The sequence below is a fragment of the Octodon degus genome, unplaced genomic scaffold (genome assembly GCF_000260255.1).
Source record: "Octodon degus isolate 3935 unplaced genomic scaffold, OctDeg1.0 scaffold00049, whole genome shotgun sequence".
Classification (NCBI taxonomy): Eukaryota; Metazoa; Chordata; class Mammalia; order Rodentia; family Octodontidae; genus Octodon; species Octodon degus.
Window position 1 is genome coordinate 3,815,297 of NW_004524625.1, and position 9,445 is coordinate 3,824,741.

Below are 9,445 nucleotides of genomic sequence, written 5' to 3' on the forward strand. Positions count from 1 at the left end.
TATCACTAGGCACAAATCTAAATTCAGAAATAGGTTCAACATCATCATCACTGTCTTCCTCTTCATCATCATCCAGAGATTCTTTTACTTCTTCTAGAAAGGGAATAAAAAACTTTTTAATGATATCACTTATTCAATTACAAAATTAGCTATGAGAAATTCCTAAAGGATATTTATTGAAGTAGCTGACTATTATTACAATTCTTTGTTTTTTGGTACTGGGGATTGAATCCGGACTTCAGGGCTTTTACACTGAGTTATATACACACTCCTTTTTTTAAATAAAACAACAGGACACATGTCTTAAAAAGTTGCTGAGACTGGGCTCAAACCTGAAATCCTCCTGCCTGAGTCTTCCAGAGAGCTGGCATTACAGGTATGCCCCATCACACTCGGCTTCAGTCTATATTTATGGCTATTTTAGAGCTAAAAAAAAGCTCTGGGTTTTGAGGGTGTGCTCAGTTGTAGTGTACTGGCCTACCATATTCAAGGCCCTGGATTTAACCCCTAGAGTACCAGTAAAAACAAAACAAGAAAAAAAAATCACACCAACATTTGGAACTGTCAGGAATACCCAAGTCTTCTATTGCTATGAATGGATGAATGCTTTAAATACAACATGCAATTCTCTTCACCACTGCTACAGTTTGAACTGCAAATGTCACGCAAAGCTTCCAAGTTAAAGGCTCGGTCTCCAGTCTACAGGGCAATAGGAGGTGGTGGAACCTGTAGGAGGTAAGTCAGTGGAGATACACCCTGAACGGGGTCTTAGGCCACCCGTCCCATCTTTCTTGGTTCTTGGCCACAACAAGGTGCATAGGTCTCCTTCACCACATGCTCCTACCATGATGCCCTGACTCACAGGCCCAAAGCATAGGTGACGTGACTGCTGAGTGAAACCTCTGCAACTGTGAGGCAACATAAACCCTTCCCTGATTAAGTTGACCACTTCAGGTGTTTTGTTGCACTAGTTCTAAAAGTACAGCTACATTTACTCAGATTCTGAGTTAATTTTATGCCTAGTATCTCATTAGGAAGACTTACTACAACTCAAGGTCAATGCTATTTACTTCTCCTTATCCCCTTTTCAAATTTCCCTAGATTTTTATCTCTTTGAACACTATTCAATGGTGAGATTTTAAAATCTTACAATAAAAACGTTCAGGCAGCTAAATCAGACAGCACAATTAACGAAGCACAGCTTGTCAGAGTCCTATAGCTAATACTTAGAAGAGCTGAATATAACTGGTTAGATTATATCTAGAACCATATGAAAATCCCAGTTTGAAAGAAGGCAAACATGGGACTGTCTGCCATACAATATTTGAAAGAAAAACAATTCATTATTTAATTTTATTCTTTTTTTTAGTGGTACTGGGGATTGAACTCAGGACCCTGTGTTTGCCAGGTGAGTGCTTATTCTACTGGGCTATCTCCCTGGCCCCTGCAACTCATTATTTTAAAAACAAACATTTTTCATTAGATTTTTATGAATCCTTGCAACCATTTCTAACAGCAGGGCTTGGTACTTCTGACATTTGGACTAGATACTTTTTGTTGTGGTGGGCTGCTTTGTGCTTAAGATAATTAGGAAAAGCTCTGGCATCCAATTAAATGCCAGTGCATCCTTCCCTCCCCTGTGATCAAAATGTCATTGCTAAATGTGAGAAAGGTTTGAGTAGAGGTGTGTGAAAATCCTCCTCACCCATCCACTGAGAACTACCACTGTAAGAAAACAAAAACAATTCTATTCCACATTCTTGGAAGCACAAAATATACTGGTTCAACCCTCTAAGGGGCTTTTAGAAAAAGACAAAAAAAAAAAAAAAAAAAGGTCAGCTCCAGAAGAAAATACATGCCCACAGTAACAGACCAATTTTAAATGCAGATATATAGAAAATAAGGCAGATATACCTAAATGTCCATCATAAGAACTTCAAGTGTACAAATTACTTCACTGTTCTAAAACTTTGCTCAATACACTATTATACCAGTGGGTTGGTGGCCTGAGCAGTACACCACACGAGCACTCCACTTGGAAGACAACCTGTACATCCTAGTTCCAGCTACCCAGGAGGTGCTACAGCCAACCTAGGCAACACAGACTCTGCCTCAAAAATAAGTAAATAAATAAAAGACTGCTTTTAAAAACACAGTATCCTGCTTAGGCAGAGCACAACAGGGTTTGATCCCCAGTGCCAGCCCTGCCCCCGGGGTGTGCTGAGATGGTAACTGAGACTGGACTGTAATCCCAGCACTTGGGAGGCTAAAAACAGGAGAATCACTACAAGTCCAATCTACATAGTGAGACCCTGTTCTAAATACATTAAAAAAATTTAAAAAAAAATAGTATCAAAGGAAGGACTAGGTTAAAGTATACCATACATACCTCCAAATTTAGCATTCACCATAACATACAAATGCTCTCGTGGATAGGCATTTAGGTCCCTGGATACAGCATGTAAACTAATGGTGGGGTATTCCAGTGAGAATCCTAATCCGGAACCATCTAACCAAGACAGGCGGCTGAAAAACATGTTTTAAGTCATCATTTTTAGAGATTAATTCTATTTTAATACCTGAAGTTTATAATGGCCCATCCTGGATGCTTTTATGCATGTGAATAAACTAAAGCTTATGGTTTAGAAATTTTCCTAAAAAGAAACTGTAGCAGCAGGAACCGTATTTGTTTATGATTTTCCCTCTAGCTATACATTCAAACCTGAAATGAAAATTTTTTGTTACCTGTATATTTCTGTGGCTCTTATACATGCACCCCCTCCCATGTCCTAAGGCATGAACCCAGGGCTTTGGGCCAAGTGCTCCCACTAGACTGTAACCCAGCACTGTGCTTATCCTTGGTTGGACCATCTACAGTTCAGGCCTCCTTCAACCACTGTAGTCCCTAATTATCTCTTTTGTTTCTAAGTTGCATTTCAACTCAGTAAGTTAAATTAGTACTTAACTTTACACGATAATGCTTAACAGCTGTATGTGACATGCCATCTTATTTAACATTCTTCAAAAACATTAGCATAGTCATCACATAATAAATTTATTATGTAAGCACATAATATCTAGTGATTACCAATTTCTCCATTAATCTTACAGTAAATGATATATCTACAAAATCATTGTAATGTTATTTACAATCACGAGTCAGAAAAGGATTATAGTATTCCCTTGACAAACTATGAAGATTTTCATTCACTTGTATTTTTAAGCAAAAGCCATAGATAAGTGAGATTCAGTTTTCCTTTAAAAGTGGCTAAACACAAACATTTTATTTGCCTAACAAAGTAAACTAAAACTAGATCAGCATGAGTTTTGAATAGACACTCCTATTTTTTTTGTAATACTCCAAAAATCAGGAACTGCACTGCTTAGGAGAAACAAAGAAAAAAGAAAACAGAGAGAGAGAAAAAAAAAAAAAGGCAAAAAGATCTTGACCTGAAGAAACCACAAAAAACATTAATGTAATAAAAGTTAACGCAGTCCAGCAAGGTGGCACACGTGTAATCCCAGCACTTGGGAGGCTGAGACAGGAAGACTGCTGTGCGTTAAAGATCAGTCTGGACTACTTGGCAAAACCCTGTCTCAAAAAACAAAACAAAACAGAACAAAACAAAAAAAGGGAGAGAGAAACAAGTTAATGTAGTATAGAAGTCTTTTAGGGCTGGAAAAAATACGGAATGATTGCTAATGGGCCCTTATTTCTTTTCAGGGCAATAAAAATAATACAAAATAGACTGTGGTAATGGCTGCAAAAGTCTAAATGGAATAAAAACCATTGCACTGTACTCTTTAATGGATAAACTGTATGATATATGAATTACTTCAATAAAGCTGTTACTTAAAAAAAGAAGGCTCTGCTCAGTGGCAGAACACACCTAATGCACACAGGGCCAGGGATGTAGCTTAGTGGCATGAGTGCCTGCGTGACAAGCGCAAAGTCCTGAGTTCAATTCCAGGTACCAAAAAATAAAATAAAATCACTAAAAAAATAATAATACCTCTGTATCATTCTATTTTCTTTTTTGTATTTAGTACAGGGTCTTACTACTCAGATGGGACTCCTAGTGCTTCTCCTGTTTTCAGCCTCCCAAGTGCTGGGATTCTAGGTGTGCACCACCATGCCCAGTCTCACTCGCTGTCTCTGAGCACCCTGGGGACGGGGCCCAGACGGCACACTGGGGATCAAACCCTGGCCCCTGCGTCGACGTAAGTAGGTGCTTTAATCCGCTGAGCTATCTGGCCAGCCTTTCATTTTATTTTCCATAAGACTTTAACAAACCCTGCACCTATATTCTAACCAAGAAAAAACAAAAGTATAAAAGAACCTGAGACCCCTTTGGCAAGGAACATAGGGTAGCAGGCTGAAATTATTTTATATTTAATGCAAGGAGACTAAAGTTTATACCTCAGGGCCCCAGAAAATCAGGTCCCCTAAGAAATTCAATGTCTCAGGGACCAGCAAAATAGCTCAGTGGACTAAAGTGCCTGCTTAGGCAAGCACAGGGACCACGGTTCGATCCCCAGCACCGTAAGCCATGCCAGCCCCACCAGCCAGAGTCCGGGCAGGTGTAGTGGTGCACGCCTGTAACCCCAGCAGTAGGGACGCTGAAAGCAGGAGGTTTACCGTAAGTCTGAGCTGCGTAGTGAGACCCTGCATCAACCAAATACATGGGGAAAAAAAAACCCAATGTCTCATGGTATAGTACATGATCAGTTATCAAAAGCATTTTACTAGAAGCCAAAGCAGGATTAAATCATTAAATCACAGTGGTAACTGCACAACTCCATAAACATACTAAAACTTATTTAATCAACACCTTAAAAAATGTAAAAGCAAGAAAATATTCACTGTCATTTGGAAAGATTTTGTCCAGTAGGCTTGTTTTAAAAAGACAACTGAAAAGGTAAAAGGCTTAAAAGTGAGAAACCTTAAAAAGTAAGAAGTGATTAAAATCTCTAGAAATAATTTTCGAGACTGACTCATCCCTACTGGTTCCAAATAGATTATGTAATTAAATTATGTACTGCGCTTGACTTTCTAGTCTGCAGCTTGTCTTTTAGTGTGTAGATGAAATAGTGTTCACAGATTCCCCAAATCATCCCACTAAAACAATCTTATTTTATTTATTTATTTTTTGCAGAACTGGGGATTGAACTCAGGCCCTTATTATACTGAGCCATCTTCCCCGCCCAACAATCTTATTTTAAAGCAGATAACTGCCTTTTACTCTCCTCAAAAATCTCCTGGCATGATTAGAATATTTAAATTATAGAATATTCCAGACATCTATGTCCAAAATAATTTCAAATATCCCGAGCCACAAAACTTTTAGTGCTTCAGCTGGAAGATGGAAAACTTAACACAGAATCAGTGCCTATCAAATTATGCCCTTCAGTTTAAAGGCACATAATAAATGCTTGGAATGTGTTTACTGCAGACAGAAGCATCCTCAGCACAGCACTCCTATGGTGTGCTGCTCAGAATCTTACAGATAGAAATGCATTCTGTAAACGCAACATTTCCCTGATCACTAAGTACTGATTTATTTAACCTCTGCACATATTCTAGAAGAAAAGTCCTCACAGACCAATATGTATGTTTATACCCAGTTCTAAAAAAAATACATCAAAAAGACAAGAATTAGAAGGCCAGGGCCGGGGAGATGGCTCAGTAGAATAAGCACTTCCCTGGCAAGTACAAGGGCCTGAGTTGAATCCCCAGTTCAGCAAAAAAAAAAAAAAAAAGCAGCAAGCCAGTAAATGTGGTAAATGTGGAGAGTAATGTTTTGCTAACCTTCAATGTTTTCTTTATTCCTACCATAGGGGAGGAAAAAAAAACCAAAAAAAACCCCAAACCAATAAAATAAAAAAGGCCTTGAATGTGGGCTGACTTATTTGGTTTAAAATTAATCTTGGAGGGGCGGGGAGATAGCTTGGTGGTCTAGGCATCTGCCTGGCAAGCGCAAGGACCTGGGTTCCATCTCTGGTACTACATGCCATGCTGGCCCCAGAATCCCAAGCATGCTGTGCTGGGCAGTGAAACTGAGCATGGTAGTGCACACCTGTAATCCCAGTGCTGGGGAGGCTGAGACACGAGGATCACTACAAGTCTGAGCTGCATAGCAAGACCCTGTATCAAATAAAAACATAAATAAATAATTAAAATAAACGGAATTAATCCTGGAATGAGATACCAAATGGCCTTATTTCTAAGTTTAAATTCTCTTTCTTTTTTTTTAGGGGTGTGGGTGGTGGTGGTACTGAAGATTAAACCCAGGGTCTCCTGTATGCTGGGCAAATGCCCAATCAGTGAGCAGAAACCCAGGGCTTTTTATTTTATTTTGAAAGAAGGTATTACTAAATTGCTCAAGCTGGCTTTGATCTCATGATCCTCTTGCCTCAGCCTCCCAAACAGCCAGTTACAAGAATGCACCATTATGCCAGGTTTAAATGATCCATTTTGCTTATTGTAAATTATCCACATTACCTTCTTTGAGTAAAGTCAATTTCCTATCGACTAAGCTCAGAATGTAAGCCTGGCTCAGATCTCTAAACACATCTGAGAAGCTCCACTGAAAGCCAAATCTGGCACTGTTCCTCTTCGGCGGCAGTCTCTCATTTCCCCCAAGCCTAAGCGTCACTATGGCCAAGCTCATGCAGATTTCTCCCGCCTCACCTTCACCAGCTCTTTGCACCATTTCCCCTCACTGTTACACTGAGTAAATATGTACATGTACATGCTATGTCTATGTAAAACACACATACACTGCAACTGCCAGAGAACATGGGTTTTCACCTTTGCATCCAAGTTCCCTGTCTTGAACACATTTCCCTAGTCCAACCCCATGAACCTGCTGTTAATCATTTTGTCATAATCTTCAGGAAGTCTTACTGGTTTATTAAAACCTACCATGCTGGGCCTGGTGTCTCACCCCTGTAATCCTAGCACTTTAGAGGCTGACCCAGGAGAATCACATAAGTTCAAGGCTGGCCTGGGCTACACAGTGAGTTTGAGTCTGAACTATATAAGAAGAGCAATCTCAAAACACCAAAACAATAGAAACTCATCATGATTGGAAATGCTAAGTGAGAAAGAACAAAAAGGGAGATGACACCAAGGAGGTAGGGCTAACTAGCAGTGAATAAAGACGGGTGATAAGAGACTGGTGAAATTCTCTTTTTAACTTAAAAAAAAAATCTGTTTATTTGATACAGGGTCTCACTATGCAGCTAAGACTTGTACTGATTCTCCTGTCTCAGCCTCCCAAGTGCTGGGATTACAGATGTGCGCCACCATGTCCAGTTTCAGTGGCTGGTCTGGCATGCCAGGGGTTCTGGTACCAGCACAGCATGTGGTACCAGGGACCAAACCTGGGTCCATGTGCTCATCAGGCAGGTGCTTAGACTTCCAAACTATCTCCCCAGTCCCGAAATTGTCTTCTTAATCTAGAGGGTGGTCATAGGTGGTTTAACCGTATTTCTTTAAACCACACATAATGTGTATAAGTTTTGCACATATATTTTACAAAAAATTTCCTTTCATTTTGAGATAAGGCCTTGCTACCTGGCACTGGTTGGCCTTGAACTTACTGCATAGCCCAGGCTGGCTTAAACCCACAGGACCTTTAAGCAATCCTCCTACCTCAGCCTCCTGAGTGCTAGGATTACAGGCCTGTTCTACTATGCCCAACTCCAAAAATTTTTCTTAAAGCAATGTAAGACAAGGGCTGGGGAGATGGCTCAGTGGAATAAGTGCTTGCCTGGCAAACACAAGGGCCTGAGTTCAATCCTCGGTTCCACAAAAAAAAAAAAAAAAAGAAAAAAAAAAGAAATATAAGACATTTATTAGGTTGTTGTGAAGGTTATACTTGTCAACTTTATTGGCTTGAAAGCCACCTGGGAGATTACTAAAGCACCCAGATGGGGGCACACACTTGAGGATGACAGCTGATTGCTGGGCTCCGCTCTTGGGCACTTTCCCCAGGTTTCTTTCCTGGTCACCATGAGGTGAGAAGGAAGCTGTGCTCTTGCCGGGCACTCCTGCCACCATGATCTGTCTGGGAGGCTGCAACTATGAACCACAAACCAAATAAACCATTTCCAACTTAAGTTGAGGATGGCAGAAAACTAACACCACTGTGGAAAGACAATGAATGATATCTGTCACCCTCCACTACTTAGAAGAATCTGTTCTCCCAAGATCTCTGAAAATCGTCTTATCAATATTCAATGGGTGGTTTGCAGATTTTGACTGTTCCTTCCTCTTTTCTCAAGTCTGTTCTTTCATGATCCATCTCTTCAATCAGATTGTCTGCAAGGTTGTACCCTGGTTCTCTCTTACTGGGCTATCTAATCCACACCCTCCAGTATGTTAATACTCCTATGATTTACAAATCTTTATCTTTAATGCTGCCCTCCCTAAGATATACCCTCCTATGTCCAACCATGCCACACACGGCCAGATCAAATTCAGGACCTTTTCCTCCATCTCAAACTTGCCTCTGTTCCCATCAATATTTCCTATCTCAATGATGGGCCAGAGCCTAAGCTTTGTCCAGTGTCCAAACTTCCCTCTAAATCAAGGATGTCGTTACAATTTTTATGTCCTGGACTCCGTAGTACAGCCTGTTATGTTGAGGATGGCATAAGCGGGCTCTGTAAATTTAATAAAGTTAGTAGTAGTTCATTAACACTGAAATAGAGAACTTCTGGATTACAGGGGTGAACCCAATGTAATCACATGCGCGCTTAAAAGCTTGGGCTCTGATGTACCAAGTAAAGAAACTAGGCACTGTAAGAGACAAGGATTCAGTGTCACGATTAGCTTGGAAGATGAAGAGAACTACGTGAAAAGTAAGCAGGGATTTCGGTTCTACAAGACACGCCTATCTGCCGCCAGTGAAAAAGTACGAACTGCTGGGGTGGGGGGACGGGGTGGATTCCACGCAGGACCACAAACCGGGAGTCGGGACTCTCGGACAAGGCGCCGGCTTGCGTGGGGGTGACAATACCGGTTTCCCCACCACACTCCTACACCAAATTTTAATTCCTTCCACAACCTGCTCAGAATCTACACACCCAGCACAGGCCAGCACCTCCCTCCCGAGTTCATGGGGAGACGTGTGATGAAGATGAACTAGGGGTCTGAGACTCAAAATCTTAGACCCAGCTGGGGATGCAGCTCAGTGATCAAGCCGCCGGCCGGCCCGCGCGAGCCTCCGGGCTCCATCCCCTACGACCGCAAACAAAACGAAAAGAAACTCCTCAAAATGCAACAAGAAACTCAAAGCGCAGCCCGCGACAAGCCAGAGAGAAGCATCGTCGCCGCGGGGAACTCGTCCGCACCGCAGAGAAACAAAGGCTCCGCGGGCGGTGGCGCCGGCGAGGAGGTCGGGCCCGCACCGCGTCCCCCGAGCGCCGCGCCGCGCGC